This window comes from Balaenoptera musculus, chromosome 8, assembly GCF_009873245.2.
Source record: "Balaenoptera musculus isolate JJ_BM4_2016_0621 chromosome 8, mBalMus1.pri.v3, whole genome shotgun sequence".
Taxonomy (NCBI): Eukaryota; Metazoa; Chordata; class Mammalia; order Artiodactyla; family Balaenopteridae; genus Balaenoptera; species Balaenoptera musculus.
In genome coordinates, this window is record NC_045792.1 from 107,832,939 (window position 1) to 107,847,617 (window position 14,679).

Sequence of the window (14,679 nt, forward strand, 5' to 3'; positions counted from 1 at the left end):
TGGGCTGGAGGCCTGCAAGAATCTGTGATCATGTGCCCTCCCGCACCCCTAACCCATGGAGGCTGACCCCACTCACCACCGCTCGCTCACCCCGTTTCCGGAGGAACGTCCGACCCCCGGGCGCGCCGCGGTGCGCGGGAGCCGCAGAGCGCGCCAGGAAGTGGGCGGCGAGGCAAGGCCGCGCCAGGCAGGGACTGGGGTCCCGGCGCGCCCGCTCCGCTCGCCGATCCCGCCCGGGTTTTGCGGCCGCCGCGCCCTCCGCCCCTCCTCCCCGCCTCCTCTCCTCCCTCCTCCGCTCCCTCCCTCCGCTCCCGCGGTTGGATCAGTCTTCTGGCATTTCCTGCAGCCGGGCCGCGCCGCCAGCTGAGCCCCCGCGCGCCCGGCACGGCCCGGCCCGGCCCGGCCCAGCCCAGCGCGCCCGGCTTCTCACGGTAGGAGCGCGGCGGGCGGGCAGGGGGCGGCGGGGGATGAGGAGGGGGCGGGGAGGGACCGAGGAGGGGGCGGGGAGGAGGCCGCGGCCGAGAGGGCCGGGAGCGTCCAGCGGGCCGCAGGGGGTGCTGCTGAGGGGGCTGGGGGAGCCCCGCGCCGGAGTCCGCAGACCCCCGGGACTGGGGCGTAGCCCGGCCGACCCCGACGGTAGCCGGTGCTGGGGAGCCGCGACCCGGCCCGTCGCTCGGGGAGCCCGGGGTGATGCGGCGGGCCGGTTGGAGCGCGGGTGGGGCCCGAGTGTGGGGAGCGGCGGGAAACCGGGCTCCCCAGTTTTGGGGCTTGAAGGAGTGGGGAGGGGAGGGAGGGTGGCTGGGTCTGTGTCCCCAGCTCCGCCCAGACCCAGGGGGTCTTGAAGGGGCAGGGTCTGCGGGAAGGGGACCTGCTGCCGCTGGATGGGGTCTGGGATTAGTGTCTGGCCTTCCAGCTTGGGGCTTGGTCTGTGTCCACAGAGTGAGGGGCTGCGTGAGCTGAGGGGGAGGACCTCTGCTGTCACCCACCCCCCGGACCCTCCCTCTCTAGGCCACTGAGCCCCTAAGACAGGGAGCCTTGGAAATTGTTCAGGGGACATGAGTCTACATGAGGATACTGTGCACTTGAGGATTCCTGCGGGTCAAGGGAGGGTGGGACGTGGGGGTAGCGGGCTGTCAGCAGCCCTGGGGGCCAGCCACTGCTACTTGGAACCCCCAAGCTGGGCTGTGTGCTGTCGGAAGACCCTGGAATTGGGATTCTGAATGGCTCCTGGGGGTGTGAACAGGTCCCACCATGGGGAGGTGGGCTTCTCTGCCCCCGCTCACCCTTGGTCTGAGCCAGGCCCAGCCCAAGCAGCTGGTTGGATTTCTGCTCTTGTGCCACTTGGGGGGTCTGTCTACACCAGAGATCTTTTATATGTGTGTCTGCCTGCCTGCCTGAGCCTTCAAGGTACCTTTCACACCCTGTGATGTTCCCCCAGGCCAGTTCCAGAGGCAGGCCCGGGCTGTCACAGCCTGGGCCGCGGGCACAGCCTTTGGGTTGGATGTGTATGCCCTTGGGTATGTGTGCACCAGGTGGATCCGGGCCCGACAGCAGAAACCCTCCCCTCAACAATGGCAGGCCGAGTGGTTTGTCGGGTGGCTTTTACCCACTTTCTTGGCTGTGTGAGGCCTTGCCGCTCCTTGAACTTGACAGGCTTTGCAGGCAGCTGGCAGTTCAGGGGCGTCAGGCTTCCAGCTCCAGATCCGCAATCCCATTGTCTGCTTGCACGCGTGTGGGGCAGGGCCCGGGGTGCCAGGAGGGTAGGCACTGAGTGTGTCTGTCTGGTCTGTCTTGCCAGCTGTGTTTAGAGATGGTGACAAAGCAGATGGGCCAGGCAAAGGCCCTCGAGTCCGGGCCTCGTCCTGGGGAGGGTGCTGTGCAGATGTGGACCCATGGGCGGTGCTTCCTGGACGCCAGATGGAAGCCCCTCCTTCCTGGGCCCGGCGGTCAGGCTGGCCTGAGTTGGGCCAGGGATCAGCTAAGTCCCCAGAGGTTTGCTCCCGGCTCTTTCCAGAATGCCGACTGCAGCCCCTCCCCTAGAATGGTCGTTACTGTGCTCAGCAGTTCCGGGATCAGTTTCTCTCCTGAAATCTCTCTTCCTGGAAGCTCCCTGAGCTGTGATAGTCATCTGACAAGCTGCACTTGGGGGTGGGAAGAAGGACTGCGTGACAGGCCAGTGGTTTGAAGACTGTGGTGTGTCTTTGGCAGCTGTGTTTGGGGGACTTGCACTTTCTGCTGATTCTGTGCTTAAGCCAGTGTGGGCGCACATGCATGCACGCATCGTGCAGACACACACACGCAATGCACAGGTAGACGAGAGCTCACCCAAGGTGATGGAAGCGTGCCTGCCCCCCTTCCCATTCATTCAGGGGGCAGGTGTGCGGCCACAGCTGGGAAGCAGTGTAGCTCACGGTTACGTGGGTGACACCTGAACCCCAGGACTGGGGGCTGTGCAGGGGCGCACGGTGTGTGTCAAAAGGATCCCTGTCGTCTGGACTTGAAGGGAGGTGTCGCGTGCGGGTCCCACCGTGGGGTCCACGGGTCGGGTGGAACCGCCTGGCGGCTCTCAGGAGGCGGAAGCCCAGGTGGGCGCTGTCACGGGTCGGGGGCCAGGGGTTGGGAGGCGCAGAAGGACAGTGCTGTTCCTCCCGATGGTCACCAGGCGTGCCGCTCGCGGCTGTCACCAAGGAACGGAGTATTGCTGTCCGTGCCGGATTTGCCCCATGAACCCGCAGGTCGAGGAAACAGAACTTACCACGGGGGATGAGCTCTCTGTGGGTTTGTGGCTGCCCTTGGTGGCGCGGTAACCTTCACCAGCTCCCCAGCCGTGTGAGCAGATAAACGTCTCCAGGGGATGGTCGTGGTGGTTCAGGACAAAGGACTTGGACTTTGGATTATGTGTCCTCTTAGTGTCACAGTTGCTCCAGGCCAGGGCTCCTGTGTGCCCGTGGGTGTGAAGTTGGCATATATTGGCGTCCATGCTGAGGGCAGTGGGCACCCGCTGTGTGGTCAGGACCTGCCCCATTGAAGGCCAGGGCTTGGATGGGACTGGGGTCTGGGACACAAGGTCTCTGGCTTAGAGTTCTCTGTCCAGTGAGGTAGCTGGGGAATAAGCTGTCAAGGTTAAGACATGCTGCAGGACTGAGATGTGGGGCTGCCTGGAAGTGCCCCAGGAATACCCAAGAAGGGAGTCCCTGCGCCAGCATCACAGACCCTTGGGATTCAGAGAGGGCGGCCCGAGGACCATTGGGAGGGGCCTCGGAACCACCGGGCCAGGCCCCTGGGGAGGTGCAGGGCCATCAGAGAATTGCCAAGGTTATCTGGGTCATCCAGCCAGTGAGAGACCGTCCCCACCGCTCAGGACATGAGCCTGGTTGGCCCGCGCCAAGGGACTCACAGGGCCTTTGTCGAAAACCTCAGAGCCAGTACTTTGCTAACTCCCAAGCCCACCTCACACCCACTCTTCTCTCCAGACTGGCCTCTGCTCCTGACTGAAGCCTCCATTCGAAGGTGCTGGGTTTCATTTTCTTAGCCCCGTGATCCATGCATTTCTAGAACCATCTCCATCCTGTATCTGTTCAGTCGAGTGGGCGGGCGCTGTTGGCACATGGGTCGTCCTTCACTCATTGCCTGGATGTCTGCTCGGGGCTCTGTCCCCCGGGCCTGGCACACAGTAGATGCTCATGTGAAGCTGTAGAATTGTCTTCGCCCCGGGGATGCCCCATCCTGCATCTCCCTCCGGGTCTGTGGACCTCACCAGCATTGACAGGCAGGACACCTGACCAGCCCGTGCCCTCTGTCCTAGATGGATAGATGTGAGAGTGTGCAGAGTGGCTTACCTGGGAGGAACGCCTGATGTTCACTGGGCGAATGGAGGTGGCCTAGACTGTCCGGGCCCTCTCTGGCCCTGGCTGGGATGAAGGGCTGCAGCGGGGTGTCCGGGCCTCACAACGGAGCAGCTGCCCCTATCCCAAGGAGAGGGATATTTTACAGGCTTAATGAGCACATGAGGAGGGGATTTGGGGCCGCCCCGTCCCACAGGCTGCTGACCCTTGTGACCAGCTGGGGGTCACTTTCCCTTGTCCAAGGCCAAGGAGGGGTGGAGACGGGGAGTAGGCAAATCCCCAGGAAGGCAGAGGGAGGGGATGGCCCAGCAGGGACGGGCCAGGCTTCTGAACCAGGAGGGAGGGAAGCTGCCCGGTCCTCGGCCAACAGTGGGCAGGGGCGGTGGCTGGCTTGGCCACAGCCATCATGAACCCGTTTTCAGTGGCTTCCACTCGAGGAAAGGCAGTCCGCCCGGGGGGAGGGATCACACGACGGTATTGATGTGCCCGCCTATTGGGGTGAATGCGGCGCAGGGGAGGTGGCTTAAAGGGCCAGGCCTGCGCGGCGGCGCAGGAGTGGGGAGGATGGGGCGGTGGGGGATTCGGTGCCCGCCTATTGGGGTGAATACGGCAGAGTGCATTAAAGGGCTGGGGGTCTCCCTGGGGTCTGTCACCGGGGCTGCGCCGAGGCTGCTAGGGCGGCTCCAGGTGGCTGTGTCCTCTCCCGCTTCCCCAGGAGGCCAGAGGGAGGGGCCGGAGGGTGAGCAGCTGGGATAGGAAGGCCGACTGCCTGCCCTGTAGGATGAACCTCATCCCCACTCAGGAGTCACCCAAATCCAGCCCGGGGTGGGGGAGGGAGGGGGGGGAGTGTGCACTGTGTCTGAGGTCTGCAGACTTGAGGACCAGACGTTCTGGGTCAGAGAGACCAGGGACAGGCTTTTTGTTATTTACCGACATGTTTACCGAGTGTGTTTTTATCCCTTTGCTGCTTTCAGAGACAAGAAGGGTCTCTGGACCCGGGGTGGGGCGGGCTTCACGGTCAGTCCTCAGCTGCCCTTGGGGTCCAGGGGTCGGGGGCCCTTGCAGGTCCTCCCATGGGCCCTGGGCTTGTGGGCTCCTCACCGCAGCCGCAGGAGACAGGGGATGGGGGCAACCCCACGCCTCCCAGTTGGAACCTAAAGGCCAGTGTGACATCTGGGGCAGGGCTCTGAGAACGTGGTCAGGGGTGGCCGTGGACAGAGCCCCTGCCCGTTCAGGACGCCTCTGCGTCCACCTCTGCAGTGGCCCTGACCGAGGCCCTCTCTGGGTCAGCACTCAGCCCCCCAGAGCGACAGGACAGGCTCTTCTGCGTAACCCTGTTCCCGAGGGGAACCTGGATGCCCACCTCCCCCTCTGCTGGCTCGGCCTGGGCTGAACTGAGCAGGCCCCTGGTGCCCTGGTACAGGCCTGGGGCTGGAGGGATGGTGCAGAGGCTGGCCAGGGTCTCAGGGATTGATGGTGTCAGGGATCACGGTGGATTTGGAGGCCAGGCCAAGGAAGCGGCTCAGGGATTCTTAACCCCAAGTCCTGGGGCCAGCAGTTTCTCTACCCCCTAAAGCTCTGTTTTCCTCTCTGTAATCTGGGCCCACAGCAGTCCCATGAGAAGTCACGAGACGGGTGACCATCGGCCCCGTGTTGGTGACTCTGGCTTAGCTCCTTGTGGGTTAGGAACCAGACCTCCTTGTAGGCCCGAGGCCAGGCGCACGGTAGGGCCTGGGGGTGCTGGGGAGGGGAGGGGGAGCTGGGGCTTCACATTAAAGCCCAAAGATGAGCTCAGGTGGAGTGAGAACCCCACCCCCAGGACTGAGAGCTCCAGCCCCCAGCTGACCTTTAGCATGTGGCCATCTCCTGGGCAAAAACTGACCCACAGAAAGGGGCCTCGGTCCTGATGCTTTGTTCTCTGGCTTCAGAGTGAGTGCAAACTCTCACCTGAGCCCTCTCGTCTCCCCTGCCCAAACAAAGCTGAGGTTGAGGTCCAGGGGCTCACAGGGTCCACCCAGCTCCCATTAGAGAGGCAAGGAGACTGCAGCCCAGAACATGGCAAGATCACCGTGCTGTCCTCACTGGGCCTCAGTTTCCCCATCCGTAAGGCTCCCCGATCCCTGACATCCTGTGTTCCACATTCCTGTGCCCCCCAGCCAGGTGGTGATGGGGCAGGAGCTGGGAGGGAAGGGGCGTCCAGAGGCCCAGCTCATTGCCCGAGGCCCAGGTTCTCTGGAGGGCTCAGGTCCCCAGCACCTGCCCTTCCAGCTGTTTTACAGCCTGAAGCTACACAGCAAGTTTTTGGTGGTTTTTTTTTTTGAATTTTTGAATTTTATTTTATTTATTTTTTATACAGCATGTTCTTATTAGTTATCTATTTTATACACATCAGTGTATACACGTCAATCCCCATCTCCCAATTCATCCCACCCCACCACTTTCCCCCCTTGGTGTCCATACGTTTGTTCTCTACATCTGTGTGTCTATTTCTGCCCTGCAAACCGGTTCATCTGTACCATTTTTCTAGGTTCCACATATATGCATTTATTTACGATATTTTTCTAACTTACTTCACTCTGTATGACACTCTCTAGATCCATCCACGTCTCACAGCAAGTTTTATACGGAAAAAAGTTTCCACCAATTTTTAAAAGTGTGAAAGCCACAGGAATTCTCTGGCGGTCCAATGGTTAGGACTCCACGCTCTCACTGCTGGGGCCACAGTTCAATCCCTTTTCGGGGAACAAAGATCCTGCAAGCCACACAGCACAGCCAAAAAAAAAAAAAAAAAAAGGGTGAAAGCCGCAAGACTGACGGTTGGAAATCTCTCCCGCTCTCCCTCAGGCACCACACATGACTTCCTGTCACCAAAGCGGCTGCCTGCTGCTGGTCCCTCACCCCTGCCTCCCTGCAGTCCGCCCACACGGGCCACCCGGCGTGAACCCTTTGTAGAACCTGGTGCCACTTCTGGCATCCTCCGCCCCCTCCTCCTGGAGCAGAGAGAGAGCAGCCCACTTTGAAGGAGCCCTCGCCCACTCCAGCCCACCCACACCGTTTCCGCTTTGGGCTCCTGCGACAGAGCACAGGTGGCCCCTGCTCTGAGGCCTCCGTGCTGCCTCTGGACTGCAGCCGCCCCTGAAGGGCAGGACCCCTGGAAGGGCAGAACCCGAAGGGTAGGACCCCAAAGGCTGCCAGGAAGAGACCCAGCCCTTGGTCCCACGAGGCTGGGTTAGTTTGGGTTTGCAAGAAGATGACACCTTGACTCAGAATGTAAGACTTCAGCCCCACTGTGCGATCCTGAGAGTGAGGCCGCCCGGGGACAGGGCCTGGTGGCTGATCCATTCCAGTGGCCACCGTGGGTCATCCTTGCTGGTCAGCAGGCTGGCTCTGGAGGCTCCCAGGGAGGGGGGTAGAGGCGGTCCCCTCTGAGGGGCAGTCTCAGTGCTGGGCCTGGCCATTGGGACCCCCTCCATGCCCTGCATGCAGCCGTGCAGCTTTCTCTCCCTGGCAGTGGGCATCTACCATCAGCAACAGCCAAGGCCCGTCCTGCAGGAGAACCTTCCAGCTGCCCAGAGCTGGCCAGGCTGCGCCGGGTTTCCTTCGCCTCATCAGAGGGGAGAGTTTCTCAGTCTCGGGGCAGGGCCCCGCCCTCTGCTCTGCTCTCCCAGATTGCCGGGCGCTCACCCTGATGTGACTCGGCACCTCTGTGCCTTACCATATGCCGATCCCTTGCCTGGAAAGCCCTCCCTCGGCCCCGTCTCGGGCGCTGACCCTCGGGCACAGTGGGGTCGGCAGCCAGCTGTTGTGCAGGGAACACCAGGCGCCCGGCCAGCGCCGCCCTGGCCAGCACTTTGTCTGTGGGCCCTGCATGGGTCCACCTCACCCCTTATCTGCCCTTCTTTTTTTTTTGCTAGAAGATACTATATTTAATATTTTAAAGATTTTTTTTAAATTGAGGTAACGTTGGTTTATAACAGCATGTAAGTTTCACGTGTGTATATAATGTGTACATTGTATTTCGAGCTCTGTATACACTACAACGTGCTCACCGCCAAAAATGGTCTGCATCCGGTCCCATCCTGTTGATCCCCTTTACCCATTTCGCACCCCCGTGCCTCTCCCCCCTACCAACCACTGCTCTGTTCTCTGTATCTACTTGTTTGTTTGGGTTTGGTTTGCTTTGTTCGTTCATTTTGGGTTTTTTGTTTGTTGGTTTGTATGTTTTTTGGATTCCACATGAATGAGATCCTACAGTATTCGTGTTTATCCGTCTGACTTGTTTCACTTAGCATAGTGCCCTCGAGGTCCATCCGTGTTGTCTCAAATGGCAGGATTTCGTCTTTTCTCGTGGCTGAGTAGCCTTCCGTTGTGGACACACCACTTCTTTGTCCTCTCAGCCCTCTTCTCACGGGCTGGGGTTGGGTCTCCAGGCGGAGCCCCAGGCCAAGCCCTCGCCTCCTTCCACTTGCTGGGAAAATGTCACTTGTTTTCCTGGCAAGTCAGTGAGCTGCTGCTTCTGTTTGTTTGGTTTGGGTGTTTCGTTTTTAGGCGGAGGCAGGCGGGTCGCCGGAGCGCGTTAAGCCAGATGCCCGAGTCTGTAAACAGCGCCTCTGGAAAAGTGCTCCTGACCTGCCGTGGGGGCTCTGGAGCCACCCGTCTGACCACATGGACGCCGAGTGGCGTGGTGGTTAGAGCGTGGGCTCAGTGGGAGTCCCCCCCACTCGGACACGTCACTAGCCAGGGGGCCCTGGGCAAGTCCCTTAAGCTCCAGGCCTCAGTTTTCCCATCTGTGAAATGGGCATGGCAGCGCCGGCCTCAGAAGCAAGAGGAGGATATGTTTGAAGCCCAGAGCCGGCCCCCAGAGATGCTGCAGCCTCCGGCCCTCTTCTGGCCGAGGCTCTGCCAGCAGGGAGGAACCATCTCCTTATCACTGATTAAAGCTTTGATTAATGATTAATGAGTGGGAAAGATTTACACATAGAAACCACAGAAAAGAATAGAACTGATCCCGCCTCATCAAGGTCCTGACCTCTGGCTCTGCTTGCTTCAGGCTGGGAGCCCAAAGTTCCAGCGCAGGACAGGCCCCTGACCGCCCTCCCCCCGGGGGTTGCCAAGCTGACATCCCAGCGTGTTTTTGTGCTTTTGCTATATATGGATGAATCCACAAACAAATACAGGACCCTTTGGCTCCTTGACAGATGTCGCATGACTGCCGCTCTCTCTTCACGCCCCTGCTTATTTCCCATAACTTCGGAGTCACGGAGAAGTTGCAAAAACCCATATACGCAGCCTTTTGCAACTTCTTTTGAGCCATGCAGTTATGAGTGCCTATGCCTCGTTCACTATCCTTATTTTCTATAAATAAGTCAGGACTTATTTCCACTCTTCTGTCGAAGGACGTTGGGTTGTTTCCGTCTTATCCCTGGAGCATGTCCTGCGTTGGGTCTCCTGGGGCACGTAGACGGGTGCTTCTCTGGGATATTGGCCTGGGGTGGGGTCTCGGGGTCCCAGGGTGAGCACGTGAGCAGCCCACTGGATGTGGCCAAGCGGCTGCCACTGATGCCCCAGCACACATGGGGGGAGCCGGCCTTTCCCCTGGAGCAGATGGAGAAGGAGGGCACCCAGTGAGCGAGAAGTAACAAAGCTCCAAGCACCGGCGTGGGGTGGGGGGCTCTTCCCAGGACCTGGCCCAAGTGGGTGGGCAGGGGCCGCGTCTCCCGGTAGGGCGGGGTCCTCGGCTCACCGTGCTGCCTGGGGTTGAGACGACCTTTCTTAGCCAGTCCGTCGACTCTCCTGGCCTTGGGGACCCGCCTGCTGTGTCAGTCCTCTTGAATCCCACTGGACGGACGTCTTTCTCCCCACCTCTGCCTGGGCTGCAGGCTGAACATCGACTCCCAAGGGCACGCGGAACAAAGATGTTTGCCAGGGTCTCCCAAGGGGTCGCTCAGCGACCAGCACGTTCTGTTCATTAAAAACAAGAACTATATGTAACATGATGTCTGTAGTTGAGGACTCTATTGTATAATTGAAATTCACTAGGAGAGTAGAATTGAAATGTTCTCACCAAGAGAAAGTAAATACGTGAGCTGATAGATGTGCTAATTAACTAGGTGGGAGGAATCCTTTCTCAGTGGAACGTGTTTCAAATCAGTGTGATGTACACTTTCAATATTTTACCGTTTTATTTGCTGATTATACCTCAATTAAGCTGGAAAAAAAAATAGGCTGAACCTGAGACGGCAAGGGTCCGGGGAGGGTGGGTCTGGCTGAGGATCTGCAGGTCCTGCCTGGAGCTGGTTAGAGCACAGAGGTGCCCAGCTTGAAACACAGCCCCACCCCCACATGCCAAAAATGGGGCACAGATGGCAGCCAAGTCCCAGACCACGGTATTTCCACGTGGCTGTTACGCAGAAGCAGATCACTGGCCGGAGGGCTGCCGCCTGGTTGTCTGGTCTCCTGGGGCCTGGGTGCAGAGACCATTGGTGATGCTGGTGCACCAGCCCTGTGGGTGCTTGGGGCCACTCTGGTCCACAGCCACCAGCTGGAAAGTGGCCCAGGCAGGATTTGGGCCCGTCTGCCCGGCATCCATCCTGGGAGAGAAGCATCATCTCCTCCATCCCCCAGGTATGGCCAGGGAGATGCCCCTTTTCCCAAGGGTGCTGACCCGTCCATCTCGGGGAAGCCTGCTTGTGTGCGTGTATAGGTCAGCCAGGGCTGCTCTAATAAACACCATAGCCGGGGCGGCTTAAACAACAGACATTCATTGTCTCCAGTCCTGGAGGCTGGAATCCCAGATCCAGGCGTGGGCAGGGCTGGGTCCTCCTGAGGCCTCTCCCCTCGGCGTGTAGACGGCCATCTCCTCCCTGTGTCCTTACAAGGTCGTCCTTCTGTGTGTGTCTGTGTCCTGATCTCCTCTTTTTATTTATTTATTTATTTATCTGGTTGCGCGGGGTCTTAGTTGTGGCTCGCTGGCTCCTTAGTTGCAGCAGGCGTGCTCCTTACTTGCGGCATGTGAACTCTTAGTTGCAGCATGCGTGTGGGATCTAGTCCCCTGACCAGGGATCGAACCTGGGCCCCCTGCATTGGGAACGTGGAGTCTTATCCACTGCACCACCAGGGAAGCCCCCTGACCTCCTCTTCTTAAAAGGAGCCCATCCTGTGGGATTAGGACCCACCCTAGTGACCTCGTTTCACCTTAGTCACCTCTTTAAAGACCGATCTCCAGAAACAGTCACATCTGAGAGACTGAGGGTTAGGACTCTAGCAAATGAATTTGGGGGACACAGTTCAGCCCTGACAGTGGGTAATGGGGTGGCCATAACCTTGGGCGCCCAGCACAGTGGGAGGGCTCATCAACAGATTCCTGGGCTGCAATTCTATTTTTATTTCCTGTGAGGCCCACATGTTTGCAGGGAGTAGGATTTTAAGGCCATCAGAGCCTTTAACACCCATAAATGTGCAGAAATGTTTTCAGATTTCACGCCCTTGGATCTTGACTGTTTTATATCTGCCCGGGCGCCCTTGGCCAGCATTTCCAGCACGTGCACCTGGGATGGAGCCAGAGGCCCACACCACACGGTACGAGATTCACACACACAGACCCAGTTGCGCTTCCCTGGGTCTGAGCTCCACCTGTGGGCAGGAAGTCCAGTCAGGCGAGTCGTGGGCGTTTGTAGGGTCAGCACGCCTGTGGCCGTCAGGTCCTGCTGCCCTCTGGCCTTCCCACCTGACAGGCCATCCTCTCCCAGCCACAGCATCCCAGGCCCGGATCAGTTTCCCCATCACCATTGCCCGCTGTCCAGTTCAGCAGACACCCTCTGTGGTGGCCCTTGGGAAACCAAATGTGGCCTTTCCTTCAGGCTGGGTGGGCAAGGGGCGCTGCAGCAGTGGGCCATTCGTTCTGACGCTCACAGACCTTCCTGTGCCAGCAGCTGTGTGCAGAGTCCTGAGCGCTGGCCGAGTCTGCCCTCCTGCCCTGTCCTCTACAGTGCTGGCAGGGGTCCTTCCCAGGGGTCCCCTGCCCCTCCCTGTTTCCAGACCTGATGGGTGCCCGCTGGGCGCCGCGTAGGGCCCGTGGAGACCTCCACCCAGAACTCAGGAGCAGGTGCTCAGTTGTTGGTAGCAGATGCTGTTTCAGGAGGTGGTCCCAGGGGTACCTACTAGGCCTGACCTTATGGGCTTCCTACTGAAGCTCCAAATGCAGCAGAAAAGGGAGAAAAGACTTCTTCCACGCCAAGTGGGTCCCTGAGGGGCTTCCCCCATGTGCGGCCACCACCAGCCCCGCTGAGCGCCCCGCCAGCTCGTGCCCCCGCCGTCCACCGGAGCTGCAGGCTGGGCTGGTGGTCAGTTTTTAAACTACAGTTTAACAAATAATGGGAGGAAGACACACAGGCAAATGACTCCCCTCCTGCCTGTTCATTATTTTTAAACTGTGTCTGCTTTTCAGTTTATTTTTAAATCTCGAAAGCACAAGGAACATGCTGTTTATCTCCGGCAAGCCTGTTCTCTCCGACGTGACCATTCATCACTTCCCGGCCAAGTCCGGAGCATCCCACCTCTGGCCGGGCCCCAGTTGGCCTGCTGGGCAGGAATAACCCCGTGGAGCCCATGGACCCCGGACGCCCGCTCCTTCAGGCCATGGGGGCCTCTCCCTGACCAGGGCAGCTTACCCGGCTCAGCACTTGACCTTTAAAAACCTTATCGTGTTCAGGGGAAATCTTTCTACAATGCTTTACCCACATGATGCCTTGCAGGCTTAAGGTATAAATGAGAAATAATTTAACCCTTTTCCTGGCGACTTGGGTCATTACAACGATTAATTTTTTATAATGCTTAACATTTTGTTGAAGGCTCTTGAAATGATCTAGCTCCTTTAATCATTTTTTTTATTATTATTTATTTATTATTTATTTTTGGCTGTGTTGGGTCTTCGTTTCTGTGTGAGGGCTTTCTCTAGTTGTGGCAAGCGGGGGCCACTCTTCATCGCGGTGCGCGGGCCTCTCACTGTCGCGGCCTCTCTTGTGGAGCACAGGCTCCAGACGCGCAGGCTCAGTAGTTGTGGCTCACGGGCCTAGCCGCTCCGCGGCATGTGGGATCTTCCCAGACCAGGGCTCGAACCCGTGTCCCCTGCACTGGCAGGCAGATTCCCAACCACTGCGCCACCAGGGAAGCCCTCCTTTAATCTTTAAAACCACCGTATGTGGTACGTTCTGTTACTACCCCCAGTTCACAGATGGGAACGCTGAGGCTCAGAGAGGTGAAGAAGCCTGCCAAAGTCACCCCCGCCCTCACCGTGGTACATGACAGGCCGGGATTGGAGCCAGCTCACCTGATGGCGCTGCTGGGACACCGAAGCCCTGGAGGGATGCTTCCTCGTGCAGGGCTGTTTGTCCCCGTGCTAAAAGGCCCCAGACACCTTTTCTTAAACTTCTTGCTGTAGGGGTTGCCAGTTATTTCCTTTCTTAAAAAAAAACTTGTTTCTGCTTCTAGTTCATCCTTATCTAGGCTGGACTAGATGAAGAAGATTGTTAGAAATGTGTGCAAACCAAGAGTGAGGAGGAGCTGAAGCAGGGCCGAGATGTGTCAGGGAGTCGTGGGCAGAACTGTAGCTGAGATGCTCTGTGATGCTTCCCTTTGCGGCTGCTGAGAGGCTTGCTTTCGTCTGTGCTCTGCATCTCGTTCAAAACCCAGTAGGGGGGCTTCCCTGGTGGCGCAGTGGTTGAAAGTCTGCCTGCTAATGCAGGGGACACGGGTTCGAGCCCTGGTCTGGGAAGATCCCACATGCCACGGAGCAACTGGGCCCGTGAGCCACAACTACTGAGCCTGCGCGTCTGGAGCCTGTGCTCCGCAACAAGACAGGCCGCGATAGTGAGAGGCCTGCGCACCGCGATGAAGAGTGGCCCCCGCTCGCCGCAACTAGAGAAAGCCCTTGCACAGAAACGAAGACCCAACACAGCCAAAAATAAATAAATAAAAATAAATTAAAAAAACAAAAAACAAAAAAAACCCAGTAGGGCTCCTTTGGGTTGTTAGCAACAACTGATGGGTATCAAGTGCCCACTGGAACCCAGAATTTCGGGGTATAGGACAGGCACCCCCTCAGTTCAAACTCAGGACAAGCTGTGAGGTGCCTGGCAGTGCCATCTTCGGGTGTGAAACCAGGGCTCAGAGACGGTCCATGCCTTGCCCGCTCCGCCAGCTGGTGAGTCCAGAAGCCCCTCGCAGGTCGGACACCGGGTGCCCCAGATCTATTGAAAGGCAAAGGAAGGGAATGAGGGGAACCGCAGATTAAGAGACTTAGAAGGGGGACTCACAGTTGGACCCTCGGGATGCACCCTGGATGATGAAATCGTAAAGATGAAGGTGAGGGTCTGGGAGGGCGGGCGGCGGGGCCGTGGCCGGGACTCGTGCCGGCTGGGCTCCTGGGGTGACTGGGCAGTGCTGGCTTCTGACCTGGGTGATGGTGGCAGAGTGTTTGTCTAGAGAAGCTCATGAAGCCGAACGTCTGTGTGGTTTTCTGTATTTACATTTTATTTTATAATAAGTGAAGCTTATAAAAGAAGCTGCTCTGGGTGGAACCCTGGGAACGGGACCCATGACAACCCAGGCCGGGTCCCTGCTCTGGGTGAAGGGACCACAGGGGCCTCCTGGCCAGGGTGGGCCCCTTCAGAGCAGCTTCCCGAGTTCCACCTCTGTGGTCCAAAACCACCTATACTGTTATTTTAGAACATGGTTAAGTCCACCCACTTATTTTTACTTAAATAAATGTGTATCTAAGAGAAACTTGAAATTGTTGCTGCAGTTAGAAAGTCTTCCTCACATGTAATAAATAGCA

At 58.4% G+C, this 14,679-nt stretch overlaps 1 protein-coding gene across 3 annotated transcripts in view; it reads left to right on the plus strand.

Annotated features, from left to right (window-relative positions):
- Positions 1-391: 391 nt before the first annotated feature.
- Positions 392-14,679, plus strand: part of OSBPL5 (oxysterol binding protein like 5) — a 69,047-nt gene continuing 54,759 nt past the window's right edge. For all 3 annotated transcript variants that reach the window (XM_036861491.1, XM_036861494.1, XM_036861490.1), the window contains exon 1: positions 392-431. The gene's annotated coding sequence lies outside the window, so the exon portion shown is untranslated. The remainder of the gene's footprint in view (positions 432-14,679) is intronic.